The sequence below is a fragment of the Euprymna scolopes genome, chromosome 30 (genome assembly GCF_053919585.1).
Source record: "Euprymna scolopes isolate OS-2025 chromosome 30, ASM5391958v1, whole genome shotgun sequence".
Taxonomy (NCBI): Eukaryota; Metazoa; Mollusca; class Cephalopoda; order Sepiida; family Sepiolidae; genus Euprymna; species Euprymna scolopes.
In genome coordinates this window covers 65,953,309-65,969,548 of record NC_136511.1, presented here as the reverse complement: position 1 = coordinate 65,969,548, position 16,240 = coordinate 65,953,309, and the positions used below count along the sequence as shown (strand labels likewise).

The window sequence follows — 16,240 nt, the reverse complement described above, 5'->3', positions numbered from 1 at the left end:
GGCTTGATTAGCAAGGACCGTATTCATTCGGCTACCGTTAACCGCGTGAAATAACGTTGAAATCAAACATTTTTTTATATTTAAATGTTTTTTTATGTCAGTGATCTAATCATTTTATGATCTATGCAGAAGAGTTAAATTGACCGACTTAATTCAACTGAAAGTGCTCAACGATAAGAAACGAGTTTCTTCAAGGGGCTGACATAATTATTTACTATAATAAATAATTACCTATATATATATATATATATATATATATATATATATATATATATATATGTTGACACACCAGTTCTTGTCAGATCATCGAAGTTAAGCAACGTTGAGCCTGGTTAGTATCAGATGAGTGACCATTTGGGAATTCTAGGCGCTGTATGTGCTCTCCGCTTATCTCGGCATTTGTTTCCAGTTGTCCTGTACTTTACTTGCCACTGGTATTTAACAATGTCGTCTCAGGAGGTTGGAGATTGCGCACATCCTGCCACAAAAATTTCACACGCAGGCAACTCTTCCTGGGTATCCATAGTCTGTCCAAGACTGAAGGAGCCTGCTTTTTTTTCTTTTTTGCCATATATATATATATATATATATATATATATATATATATATATATATATATATATATATATATTTCACCTGCTACGAATAAGATAAACTGTACTAATAGTAGCGACATCCTGAAATGTTTAAAGTTATTAAAATAATTAAACAATGAAAACAGAAATATAAATTGTTCAAAACAAGTTAGGTTAATCTATTACTGATGATGAATCCAGAAGAAATGGAAAGTACTCGGACTTACGACAAATATGGCGATTACATCAGCTAGTTTGCTGCCAGAAGTGGAGACCGTTATTCAGAAGTTGGAAAGGATAAAAAAATAGAAGAAACAGAAAAAACGTCTATTTTATTTAATGATATATAGTGAGAAAGAGAAACGTGATCCTTGTTTCATTAGTATTAGTAAATTCTCAAACAATTTAAACGTATAGGAGAAAAATGTACAGAATTAGTTTCGAATTATTTTCAAATCATCTAAACCATTTTTAGATATAACCCCCATTAACAAATTCCAGAAAATAAATATATATATATATATATATATATATATATATATATATATATATATATATATATATATATATATACGGCATTAAATATCACTTTATTTTATACATACAGCTAAACCGAAGAACAGAGAAATGGATCAACTATGCGATATGTAATTAGTTGTTGAAATTTCTGTAAAGACTTAATATCTCAGTCGGATAATGTGCATGAAGATTGAATAACTCATCTGCTTCGAATAAGTCTTATTATCAAAGGATAAATGATGATGGATACAATAAAGAAAAGTAGAATTCAGTGAAAGTCTCCACCTTTTTATTTCAATTTAATCATTCTGATCTTGGCCATGAGGTGTAATATATTTCATTTCAATTGAAAAGATTAATCGATAAAAAAGACTTACGTACAAGCTTCATAAAAGAAATAGAAGTCAGATTGAAATTAAAAAAAAAAATGGCGTAGAAATTGAAAATCTGTTGGAAACCGAATGCAAATTATTATCTCGTTAGTTTTATCTTAAATTTTCAATGAAATGAACGAGTGAAATCACACTTAAAGAATTGCATTGTTTTTCTTTCTAATGTCTTTTATTTTTGGTACTAAATCGAGCAATAAAGTGTAAATTTTAGCTTCCAGGATCCATGTGAAAATTTTTTTTAATTTTTTAAAATGTGATCACATTTCTATAAAAGGCCCAGCCTCTTGGTATATTAATCAGTTTGATGAGCACAAGAGCATATAGACCTATATAAACGAGTTCCCACTTTGAAAGTGGGCCATACTAAATGGTGTAGCCTCAGCCCAGGATTATTCTATTTTAAACATACAAAAGTGTAGAATATCTGAAAAATAATGCTTTCCGTCGAAATAGTTTATTCACAGATTTCCTTTTGTAAATGCAATAAATTAAAATAAATGTTTATTTACACAAATAACTAATACTGAAAGTAATTGTTTTTATGAATATATAAAAATAAATGAAGGTTTATTTAACATTAATAAAAATATTAATTTATCTTATATAATAAATTAAGTAAAAAAAAAAAATAAATGAAGGTTTATTTACATTAATAAAAATATTAATTTATCTTATATAATAAATTAAGTAAAAAAAAAATAAATGAAGGTTTATTTACATTAATAAAAATATTAATTTATCTTATATAATAAATTAAGTAAAAAAAAAATAAATGAAGGTTTATTTAACATTAATAAAAATATTAATTTATCTTATATAATAAATTAAGTAAAAATAAAAATAAATGAGAGTTTATTTAACATTAATAAAAATATTAATTTATCTTATATAATAAATTATGTAAAAAAAAAAGATGAAGGTTGACTAAACCTTACTCAGAAATATAAATTTTTTACATAATAAGTTTAATTAAATAAAGATAATGGAAAAGAAAGAGTGCATTTGTCCCAAAATAATTAAATTCCATAATAAACAAGAATCTAATAGAGGATACTGCCCTCCCCCAAATACTTTTTATTTGAGGCGCCAAAGAAATTCCTGGAGGTTTCGTCAGTCTATCTTTTAAACATGTTAAAAAATTAATTTCCAGCAAAGAATCAATGACCACTCAGATCGACAAGGGAGCAATGCACTTACTTTAGGTTGCGAAAGAATTGCCCCCTTCCGCGACGTAACCGTCTTGTAGTATCTTCGCCAGACGAAAGTGGAAAAGATTTATTTTCAATCGCCGGCAACTGAATCAATTTGTGGTGGGAAAAAAAGAGAGAGAAGGCAAGGGAGTCTCCCCTCTTATATGATGGAAGGATCAGATGATTAACTATCACGTGATCCGGAGCACAAAATAAAACTTTAAAAGGGTGAATAACAACAACAATTCTTCTTGGTTAGTATTCAAGGTAAGTGCACGCCGATCCTTCTCTTCTCGAGCCATCATTAATCCTTTTTTTCACAAACTATAAACAAAAATAGTACATATCAGCTGCTGGTATAACCTTGTCTATTATTTTACCAATGATGCAAAAGTCGCTGGTACATAATGTCAGTGGCTTAATGGATCGTAATATCACAGTTTTCCGGAGAAGCTTAAATGGATGAATAAGAAAGCTTCTCAAAGAGCTACCCTTATCCAATGTTTATAATGCTTTTACTTTTAAACAAACTATTTTCCCCTGTTGATTGCCGTGTGCTGCTGGTCCTGTGCAGTTCTAGGAGGTCCACCTTCCTAGGCTTTGGCTTCTCTTTTTGAAAAGGGATTAGTTTGTTGCTAATCACCTAAAGAGGCCCCTATTGGGGAATGTCGATAGGGCTACCTATTGTGTTACATCTTTCCATCATGGAAGCAAGATAGATACCCAACACACTGTGATTGAAAAGTTCTTTAATGTGATTTCATTTGTAATAAAAATAAGTTTGTCAACGGACTAATTATTTGAATTAAAAAAAAAATCCATTTTGATAGGACAAAAGTAAAATACGCAATAATAGAGAAGAATTTTAACAGTCTGTGGATATGTGGACACAAATGCATACGAAGTGTCAAATGATGTCACTTTAAGGAAAAAGACTATAAAAAGGAGAATGCATGTTAGAGAAGACGATCGCATGAGAGACGTGGATGACGTTTGAGAGCACGTCCAGAATCACTTTTTAATTCGGGAAAGCATATGGAAATAAATTTCGTTGTTATAAAAAAAAAGGAGTCGAGTTATTACTTTTCTTATGTTCCTTGTGACGTCCCCTGCCTACAATGTGTTGGGTCTACGTTTGTAAACGTTGGTAACGTTACGGGATTTCCTCTTCTCTAACCAAGAGCAGAATAGACACTACACTCTGTGTTATATATTTTTATGATGCCATTTGTGCTGAAAAATAAGTTTGTCAACGGACTAATTATTTGAATTAAAAAAAAAAGAAAATCACTTTTGATGGGACGAAATAAAATTAGCAACAACAGAGAAGAATTGTAACAGGGTGGACATGCAGATGCATACGAAGACATTGGCTTTTTACGAATGATGGTGCACCTTTCCCATACGATGTTACTTCAAATCACAGCACGAAGCTGGATACTCCACCAGACAAGATGAATTCTTGCCCTGAAATCCAATAATAGCAAGAAACAACAAGAAAGATATACTATAACATATTTAGATAGTCAGTTGGGGAGAGAAAAATTATGTTTTCATTTCTTTTTTTTTTAATTCCATTTTCACCTCAAACAAGACACAGTGCCACTTTGATGTAAGGGTGCTACTATCGAGGACATAAGTTACAGGGATACTATGTAGGGAGTTGAGCAGCGAGAGGTCTGTTCACATTACACTTGAACTTCTGCATGTCAGTACAGCTGGGAAAGCAGGAAACGGGAAGAAAGTTCCAAAGTCTGGGAAGAAACTATTAGAGTATAAGACTTTCTTACATCTAGGGATCTCTACTATGTAGAGGTGGGACTTTGCTGGTTGTCGGGTTTGTCGGGCATATTTACATCGAAGGGGTACAAGGGTTTGTAGTTCGTCGAAGCATTCACCATTAAAATACTTGTAGAACAGGCAGATGGATGTAACATTTCGTCGATGGTACAGAGGTTGAAGTTTTGATGACAGTTTAGGACCTGATCTCTCTTTTGAGCCCTGGCCAGGAGCGAGTGACCAATAGCAGATGCACCAGCCCAAATGTGACAACGGTACTCCATACATGGGCGAATGGTGGCCTTATAGAGATGCAGGATACTTTCAGGCGTAAGTAACTTTCTTTAATGGAATATAGAATATTTATGTATCTCATATAGAAATCAAATGTTAGCGCCTAGGGAGGAGCCCCTTGATTTCTGAGAACTAAAATAACTGAAATAAAATGAAACACGGAATCAATGAAGGAATCTTGGGAATGGTTGTTCCTTTGTTTACCGAAACTCCCATGGCACACACTTCTGTTTTTACCATTCTTTACAGACGTATTTATATTTTGTTCCCAATAAATCATTCCGTGAATTCCTCGCAGGAAACTTAAGTCACGTCTTGCTGTTCAGTCATTTCTTTCTATTATCGTTTCCAAGAACGCAACATGTTTTCCGAATACACGAACGCGTTCGTTGTTTGTTGCTAAACAAATATATATTTAAAAAAAAAATGATTCGGAATTCCCCACCATCAAAGAAATTAGCCAAACTCATCCGTTTTATTCTCAGATTTTAACGCAAAAACAAATAACACCGCACGTAAAACGGCAACATTGTGTTCGGAAAAGAGACAAACTTAAATATATGGTCGCTTCAAGATAAAATCTCAGATATAAACACTTTAGCATTTACGTCATGATGATGCCACTTCAGAAAGAAAAAGATAAAAATAAGTTTACAGGGTGTCTTCAATAAGCTTTCAAACTCTTTTGTACCAACATCAATAATTGTCGTAGACTTTTTAAAATTCAATATGATAATGATATACATCTTATGAGATGACTGACTAATGTCAGGTTCAAATGAACAGCTACAGTAGGAATTGGAATACACCCTGATTGCCACAGCTGGTGAGTTTAAAAAAATACAATCTGGACGTGAAGACACTTTAGATGAAGGATATGCGATAAAATTCTGCTTTAAACTTGGAAAAAATGCCACCGAAACATGTGGAATGCTTAAATCTGCTTTTGACCATCTTGCATGAATCGAGCATCAGTTTTTGAGTGGCATAAGAGATTCAAGGAAGGCATGGAGTCTGTGAGGGATTATGCAGTGCAAATGGTCATGAATGATAGTTTCCACAGACCCTGTACTAATCTTGACATCTTGGGCTATTTGGCGAATAGTAATGCGTCGATCTTCCAAAATGGCAGCTTGAAATTGACGGACAGATGCCTCATCAATGGCAGAAGGCGGCCGACCAGGTCTGGGAGCTGTTTCACAGACTTCCGGTCATGTTTGAATTCACGATGCCAGCGTTTTACAAGGTCATATGATGGGGCATTATCACCATAAGTTTCTTTCATTTCATCAAAAGTCTCCTGTGGTGTGCGTCCTTTCAAATACAAAAACCGAATCACTGCACAGCATTCAACAGGCTCTATTTCACACCTGACTCAGTTCAAACACCTGTAAAACAGAAACCACAATTAGTTCAGGGCTGTAATTTGCCATATAACCCATAGAGATATAAATCATTGCATATGCAAAATTTCAGCTAGATCAGACAACTGGAAGTGGGGCAGGGGCATTACTTATTGCACGCCTCTCGTAGCTGTGCATTTGAAACTGAAATCATAAACCTTGGTAAGTCATCTCATAAGATATATAGCAATAACATATTGCATTTTCAAGAGTAAAAAATTTTGAATGCCTATGGAAACTTATTGAAGGCACTTACTATACTAAAATATTTTCATATTCGTCCGTATGTCATTATCTTTCAAACGTTATTTTTTTAATATGGGATCACCTGATTGTCAAAGAATATTTAGCTGACAATTTTTTTACTGAAAGAAAGAAGAAAGCATTTATTTTTTAAACAATTTACATTGCAATAATAAAGGCAGAAGTACAGGTTAGCATACCGAGGCAAATTATTTGATTTCATTTTCGAAGAGTTCCATTCGGGACAAGGGAAGGCAATCACTGGATTTGTTCAAGTTTTGTGTTAAATCTGTTAAATTCGAAATTTTAATTCATTAAAGAAACCGTTCATTTATAAACAAAATCACAGATTTTCACATAAATAACCTTAATCGATTTCCAAATTTTAATTCAATTCAATAAATGTTGTATTAATTAATTAATATTTTAAGTAATGTTTATTATTTAATGTTTTATTAAGCAATTAATGTTTTATTTTGTGTGACGTTAACGAATTCGTTTTGTTTCACGTTTGATTCGCTCCAAAAGTTTCACAAAAAAGTTTTTCCGTTCAGTCTCAAGAAACAATGGACACCCCCTGTAAAGGTAGCTGCACGTGTAATTGTGAGGCAAGGGTTGCTCAATCACCAGCTACACCTCTCTTGGAGCGCCACTGCTTGGGTCCAGTGGCAAAGAGAGGCTCAGGACTCACTGGGAACAATGCCGAGATAAGCGGAGAGCACATATAGCATCTGAAATTCCCAAATGGTCACCCATTTCAGTACTGACCAGGCTCAACGTTGCTTAACTTCGGTGATCTGACCTGAACCGCTGTGTTAATGTGATTATGCTGTAGATTGTTACGAAGCCTCTTAAATAAATTAAGTGTAGCCCTCTTTTATGAAATTAATAAAAAGCGATCAATTTTAGCGCAAATGCAACATTCCGACTTCTGATCATTGAATACTCTCTATATGTGACTGTTTACTATGTATAGCAATTGATTTGACATTTATGGGGGCTTAATTTCCCTTAATTCTTGTGTTAATTGCCAATTGCATTGAGATAGATTTGCATTATCACTTTCAACAATGATGATTGCGTTAGTATGGAACACTGCTGTCTGTAAATATAAAAGAAATTGTTACCATTTATTTTAAAATATTATATATATATATATATATATATATATATACTCGTATATATGTACATATGTATAATAAATTTAAAACAAAATAAAATAAATATAGGTATATATGAATCTATTTGCCAGTTTAGTAAGAAATAAACATCATATATTAAGATAAGAATTTAAACCCACTTGAGATATACACTATAACATACTATAAAAATCACTTTGTGAGTTTGAGTTCCTTTCTTTCCCGTAGGTTCTGAGTTTACCTTTTGCATATTTCAAACAAAGGTAATTTATATGTCTGGCAATGTTCTTAGATATGTTTTGTACAAAAATTCATCCGGTAAGTATCGAAAATCGAAAATTTTCGAACTTAAAAATAGTCTTTCTCTCTTATAGCTAAAAAAGAATTTTTTACAGGAGATTATTTTACGTTACACCGACCAAGGGAAATAATAAAATCTCGGCAAACTATTTCTTTTTAAAACAAAAAACGATTTATTGTTATCGCGAGATACAGCTTTATTATACTAATATTGCGTTGGGATTTGGCTTTCAAGCGCACTTGAGGTGTATTTTATTTAAATCAACGTTTCTATAATGGAACTTACTCCCTTGAGCTTAATGTCGCGTAGCCAATGCCAGGTTCCAGCATTTCAAAATAAAACCGCTGAGAAACAACGCACGGACCTTTGCAGACTTTTCTTTCTCCAACTTAACAACATAGCAAGAAAGAAGAAACAAGAAAGAAAACAATATACTGAGGATGATTTTGACTTGGAAATAAATTTCAAGCTAGTAAAATAGTCGTTTATTTTCCTTATATTGCGTTATGATTTGGCTTTCAAGCGCACTAGATGCGTATTTTATTTATGAAAAACAAAATGATTTTACCACAACCAAATGTGATTCTCAATACATACAACCCTGATTTGATGAAACTCGGGTTTTAGTAAAGCTCTGCATACTTTCATATTCTCTTACATTGAGAACTATTTTTTATATTTCTTTGTTTTTCGCTCTATACTTCATTGTTGTTTTTTCTTTTGTTCTCCCGACGACGACGGCTCTTTCTTCGTACATTTGTACACGACCTCTGGCTTACGTGAATCACCCCAGCTGAATTTAAATCAACTATTATCACAAAGCTCCATTCTCCGATTAATCTTTTACAGCATGGGAGGGGGTTCACAAAGTGGTCGATATCAACCGCTGAAGATCAATACGACTATCCACGTGGTCGATAGATGCCTGGACGGGTCAAAAGTGAGTTGATAAGCATTGACGAATCGATTTAACTTTCGAGTCTAAAGACAAACGTAACGTTCATATAATTAAAGAATTATATATATATAATTAAAGAAATATATATATATATATATAATTCAAGAAATATATATATAAAATTAAAGAAATATATATATAATTAAAGAAATATATATACATATATAATTAAAGAAAAATATATATATAATTAAAGAAATATATATATAATTAAAGAAATATATATATATATATAATTAAATAAATATATATATATATATAATTAAATATATATATATAATTATATATATATATATAATTATATATATAATTAAAGAAATATATATAATTAAAGAAATATATATATATAATTAAAGAAATATACATATATATATGATTAAAGAAATATATATATATAATTAAAGAAATATATATATATAATTAAAGAAATATATATAATTAACGATATATATATATAATTAACGATATATATATATAATTAACGAAATATATATATATATAATTAAAGAAATATATATATATAATTAAAGAAATATATATATATACATATATAATTAAAGAATTATATATATATAATTAAAGAAATATATATATATATATAATAAAACAAATATATATATAATTAAAGAAATATATATATATAATTAAAGAAATCTATATATAATTAAAGAAATATATATATAATTAAAGAATTATATATATATATATAATTAAAGAATTTTATATATATATATATATATATATATATATATATATATATATATATATATAATTAAAGAATTTTATATATATGATTAAAGAATGTTATCTATATATATATAATTAAAGAATTTTACATATATATAATAAAAGAATTTTACATATATATATATATAATTAGAGAATTTTACATATATATATATATAATTAAAGTATTTTACATATATATATATAATTAGAGAATTTTACATATATATAATTAGAGAATTTTGCATATATATATATATATAATTAACGAATTTTACGTATATATATACATATATAATTAGAGAATTTTACATATATATATATATAATTAAAGAATTCTACATATATATATATATAATTAAAGAATTTTGCATATATATATATATAATTAAAGAATTTTACATATATATATAATTAAAGAATTTTACATATACATATATATATTTAATTTAAGAATTTTACATATACATATATATATTTAATTAAAGAATTTTACATATGCATATATATATTTAATTAAAGAATTTTACATATACATATATATATGTAATTAAAGAATTTTACATATATATATAATTAAAGAATTTTACATATATATATATAATAAAAGAATTTTACATATATATATATATAAGTAAAGAATTTTACATATATATATATATAATTAAAGAATTTTACATATATATATATAAGTAAAGAATTTTACATATATATATATCATTAAAGAATTTTACATATATATATAATTAAAGAATTATCTATTACACACTAAAGAAACAAGCATGTTTCTCACTGCAAAAACAATTCGCATTGTTCAACTTAATATAAAATAGTAGGTATGTTTGAGTAAAAGGAATTTTGATTGTTCAATTCTTTTATGAAAACGGAATTAAAATAAGGTCAGTTAGGAGAACGAACAATAGAAAATTAAAAACATGAAAAATAAGTTAGGTCGAAAAATAGGTTATGAGAAATCTGTATTGGCAGAAGTGTGTTTTGGAAATGTATGTTTAAGCCACATGAGTTTCCCACGCATGTGTGGCACGTGTTTGAAGCCATACATGACGTCATAGCAGAAAATGAATTCTCAATATAGTTTGCTAGTTTCAGGAGATTAGCAGAGTTGGACAGACGGGAGACAGAGCTGACATTGGTCAGAAGAGGGTCTCCCTTTGGAAGCGAGGGGTTAGAAAGTTTTAATCATGTAGTCGGCTTTGAATTCCTGGAACCATCAGCATTGCAACCGGCCGAATGTAATAAAAGAACGCATCATATTTTGTAACTGCGTCTTCGTGTTGTGTCATTCTTCAACAATTAAAGGTAATGTGAAAATCCTTTATATGAACCTTATGTCCACTCATCGTTACAATGAACTTTGTGTACAAACCATCTAAGTAATGTGTCCCCCTCTCTATCATAAGTAATGACTGTCCCCTCTTCTCAGTGTTAAAGAACTGATCACCACCTCTCTTCTCTCTGCAATATATGTAATAAGTCCACAGACTTTAAAAAGTATAAATGTCTCTCTCACTCCTCTCTCTTCTCCCCTCTCACTGTATTACATGTCACTGTCTCTCCACAATATGAACACCCGGCTATACAACAACGGTACGGGTTCGAGCCTGCCTGCCTAACTACCACTTTTTTTTTTTTTTGCTCAACACACGCCTCCAAACATCTGGGCAGCGCCGGGCACTCAGGCTAGTAAAACATTAAAGAAGAAAATTTTTGCAAAGAAAAGAAAATCACAATACACTTCTAAAATATTTGTTGCCTTAGCTCTAATTGTATGTTTAAAATGTAAATTAAACAAAAAGAGGGTAAATAAGGGGTGGAGTAGGAAAAAAAACTCTATTGAGACGTCTTTCAACCGACACTTTTCAAAATTAATGTCGGCAATGGGGGGGGAGGAAACATCGTTTCAATACGTGGTCAAAAGATCATAAATTATTAGCGAGGGTAAGGAGAAAAGGAAACAATCTTTAAATTACGGGTATGTTCTCTTTGGTGATTTGATATGAGGCTATGGGTCTTCTTGCTGTACTATTGTACACGTTTACACACGGGACCCACACGTTGTATGCAATCTATGTCACAATGGAGACCAAGACAAAAAATAGCTCGAATTCACATTTTTTTTTTTTTTTTTGCAACAACGACATTTATTTCCCCATTCTCCCTCCACGCGTGACTTCCCATTATAACTTTGACGTTTCTCACGTAATCGTCTTCTCTAACGTGCTCTCTCTCCTTTTTATAATCTTTTACCTTACAGTGACGTCATTTCGTATGCATTTGCATACGCGCGTCCGCGCTCCGTTACATTGTACACAAAGTGCCGTGCACTAAATCTTCGCTTTAGCGTATATCACACTTCAAAAACATTTTTTATATGATGCTTAACATCTTCTTAATTTTCTTGTTTTTAATTAAGCAAGAAAATTAGACAGATATCAAATTGTGTTTGATTGCTGTGTCGTGTTTTTTTTTTTTTCCGGCATATCACCCCTTTTCGGTTCAGTCATTTTAGTAAAAGTGTTTACGATCCAAGTTCTTTTTATCTTGAATATTTATTCATAGTGTTTTCTTTGGTTCTTTCGTTTTACGGCATATCAACCCTTTTCCTGTTCAGTTATTTAGGTAAAAGTGTTTGTTTCAAGTTGTTTATATCCTCAAATATCTATGTGTGGTGTTTGGCTTGGCTGTTTCGATTTACAGCACATCAACCCTTCCCCCTTTCCAGGTTGTCATTTTGATAAGTGTTTCAACTTCAAGTTCTTTATATCTTCAAATATCTATGTATGGTGTTTGGCGTTGCTGTTTCGTTTTACAGCATATCAACCCTTTTCGGATGCAATCATTTTGATAAAAATGATTGCGCTTTAACTTCTTTATATCTTCAAATATCTCATTGGTTTGGATTGGGGTTTTTTTTTCGTTTTTTGTTTTTTTGTTGTTTTTGTTTTTTTACTTAGCAGTACATGCTGGAGTTTTGCCAAGGAAAAGGGGTGGGAAAAGCAGTAACATCAATGTTTGTTGTATTTTAGGTCAGTAAGCCAATATCTTCAGACTGCCTGACCCGGTAGCAACAGCTCATTGTGTTTGAAAATGATTGTGGAATGAGGTAGGTTGGTGAAAAACAACACTTTTGGTAGTCTTAACTTCATTTGGAATATGATTATTGCAGGGTGGGGGGAACATATGAATAGATCTACTTATATATATATATATATATATATATAGTTAGGTATGTATATATGCGGTACTTTTCAGGAATAGGTATCGAAGAACATTTCAACGCTTACGTCATTAACTCTGAGTTCAACCAACGACTTCCGACACTGGCGAACGTTCGACAAACTGAATGTATTATTAACGTTTGTCTTTTGCTTTTTTAATTTTCAAAGAATTTTTTGGACGAAAGAAACTGCCAATTTTATCTTATATTTAATTGTATTCTATAATTTTGTTTATATGCAGTGCCATATTATGTAACATTACCTTTCTTTGCTTTCTCCTTTCCTAGTCTCTCATTGTGTTATATTGTCGGGAGTATATATTATGCGTATGTTTATGTATACGTTTATCATGTGTGTGTGTGTGTGTGGGTGTCTAAATTCGTGTATCGTCTAGTGGTATAAAGTGTTCTTCAAACAAATGCGTGTATACAGAGTGTATATACGTTTGTATATACGTGTCAGTCATCTATATAACGTGTGTATATATGTGTGTTCGTCAATGACCGTCTAGAATTGTGATCATCTAATCTAGATTTTCTATTGTTCGTTGAATTGATGCGTGTATACAGTGTGATATATAAACTAATACAGTTTAACAACGGGCATGTAACATTTACAACAGAAAGGTGCAAATAACTGTCTCTGGTGTTTTACATCAACCAATGGAGATATGTGTTTATTTGACAGATCCTCGGAAAAGCTGCAGTGAAGATTTGTACAACGCGAAGTCTTGGTGGTATTTACAGCAGCTTTATTTTGGATGTTTCCCCCATTGGAACGCTGCAACGCTAGTCCTAGACTATCGTGATTTCTGAAATAATTTTATTTACCTTTGCTGTAGGTTAGACACAAAGTCAGGAGTTAATTTGAAAAGGCAGTTCACTTGGATTAGCGCACTCTGGCCTACAAAAAATGTCTGAGCAATCCTGTCGGCGTTCCCTGGCAGGAGCGCCTTAGCAATTAAAGATAGAGAAGTTTAGGATGGTGGACCATCTAACACTGAGCAGGATCATACCTCATTCCAACAGTAACAAAGTCACTGTCGGACTGATTGTCAAAGACATATACCCGAATGGTAAGAGATAAGTTGATTCTATTTATCCTTGATTCTCGGTCATACGTTTCTCATGAAGTCATACTCCCAGGCATTATCTCCTTCAGAAGAGATGTGTGGACTGGTTTATTGCTGATCGCTTGAGACGCCCCTATCAACAAAGCCTACAGGTCCAATCTAGGCTATTGTCATAATCATCCACTGTGCCTTTTTGGATTCTTCATTATTAGGGCTATGACAACAGCATATTCTTTTCCTTGTTTTGATTCTCAGGTATATATCCATTGATATCTTATGTGTTTTTATGTAGACTGATGTGGTTCTCGGTTGATTAATTGTGTCTAACTGTGTCTATAGTCAAAACAATGAAAAGAATATGCTGTTGTCATAGCCCTAGTCATTATAAACTAAACATGTCTAACCATACGTCATTATAAACTAAACCTGTCTAACCATACGTCATTATAAACTAAACCTGTCTAACCATACGTCATTATAAACTAAACCTGTCTAACCATACGTCATTATAAATTAAACCTGTCTAACCATACGTCTATGGGAAGCAGGTAAATATGCTGGAAGGGTGGCATGCAGGCCATGCTGCGATAATATACATAGGTGAGTGCAATGGCATGCATTAATATATAGTCAGTTCTGCAAACATATTGTCAAAACCAGGTTAGAGAGATTAAAGCGTCAGTAAAATCAATATCGTTTTCTTTAAGTCTGGAAGATTTTAGAGCAATTTCGTCCTTACGTTTAACAAAACTTTTGTCTGTAGACAGAAATAGGTAAGAACATAAAAACAGTTTCGTTTTGCTAAGAATCGACTCGGCATTTGAAATAAACATTTTTTTTCTTTTCGTTATTTTTCTTCTTGCATATTTATGCTGCATGAATTCAGACTTAAAAAAAAAAAAAACTTTTATTCCTCTCTATGAAATGTATATTGCCACGAACGTAAGAGTCTATTATTTGGGACAATATCTACAGTGGTATCATGTAGGGAGTTGAGCAGTTAGATATCTGTTTGCATTACATTTAAAATTTCTGCATGTTAGTACAGTCAGGGATGCAGGAAACAGGGAGGGAATTCGAAAGTCTAACAGTTTGAGGGAAGAAACTGTTAGAGTAGAAAGCTTTTTGGTACCCAGGTACATATAAAGTGAAGGGGTGGGATTTTTCTGCTTGTTGGGTTAGTAAAGGGTATTTAGTTTGTCAAAATACATTCCACTAAAACACTTGTAAAACCGACACAAGGATGCAACATTGCAGTGATGGGACGGGGGTTGGAGTTTGGATGATAGTGCAAAAGCTATTATATTAGAGACACAGTTTTGGACCATGTCTAAGATGAAGAGACACTAGTGGTTGATGCACCAGAACAGATGTGGCAGCAATACTCCATGCATGAGTGAATGGTGGCTTTGTAGAAATACAGGATACTGGCAAGTGGGAGTAGTTTTCTAGCACGATAGAGAGAGCCCACCTTGTAGCAACTTTGTAGCAATGTCTTCAATTCATGTTAGCTATTAAGCTGAGAAGATTGAACGATGAATTCTCAGGTAGAGTGTTATCAGTTATGGCAATCGGCGGTTGTAATTCTTAAAGGAAAGAAGCTTAATCTTAGCATTATATGCTACAATTCATTTACGTCCCCATTCAACTACGGACTGGGGGTAATTTTTTAATGTATCAGTTATTGCCTTGGATGTATGTACATTCGTTTTTTTTTTCTTGTCTGTTATAGAGCGTGGTGCCAAGCAAACATACCCATCTGTCCTTCTAGCAATCACTTTAGGTTATCTCTGTTAATGAACCCATGTTATCAATTCTCGTGTGACTGTGTACTTGTTTCTCGCCTCTACGTGACTTACATGTTACTATTTTGCTCATATACCGTGAATCGATAATTTATTGAAATCAAGACTACGATAGCTTAAAGTACTTTTTAAAAATCCTCTTAAAAAAATTAATAATCTAATTACAAAAGTTCACTGTGAACTGGGCCCGTTTTTACAAGGAGAAGTCAGTTTTTTCGTCGACATTTTTGCAAGTCATTTAAGCCGCGTCGCATAAAACACGTTATTTCGAACGTGCGTGACGTCATAACCGCAGTGGGCGCATCTATAAGATCGTTTGGGTTTGTTTGTTTTTTTTACCTCCTTTCCCTCTTGTGCGTTACGGGTTCGAATCTGCCTACTACTCCCATTTTTTTTTTTTGCGCTCGCACGGGTACTTGTTATTTTGAGTTGTTTTAATTCAATTTTTTTCTAGGGCTTTGGTTGCTCAACCAACCCTCTTGCACACACCTCGACATACCCGGGCAACGCCGGGCACCCAGGCTAATCTACCATAAAAGTAATGATAGAGCAGAGACAAACTTGCAACGTCTCTTCTATGAGAAAAGAGAATGTAGCGAGATGAA

The 16,240-nt window shown here is 32.2% G+C and overlaps 1 protein-coding gene across 1 annotated transcript in view; it reads left to right on the top strand.

Annotated features, from left to right (window-relative positions):
* The window catches only part of LOC145254833 (neuronal cell adhesion molecule-like), an 898,760-nt gene that overhangs the window by 126,438 nt on the left and 756,082 nt on the right, over positions 1 to 16,240 (top strand). The window lies entirely within an intron of this gene.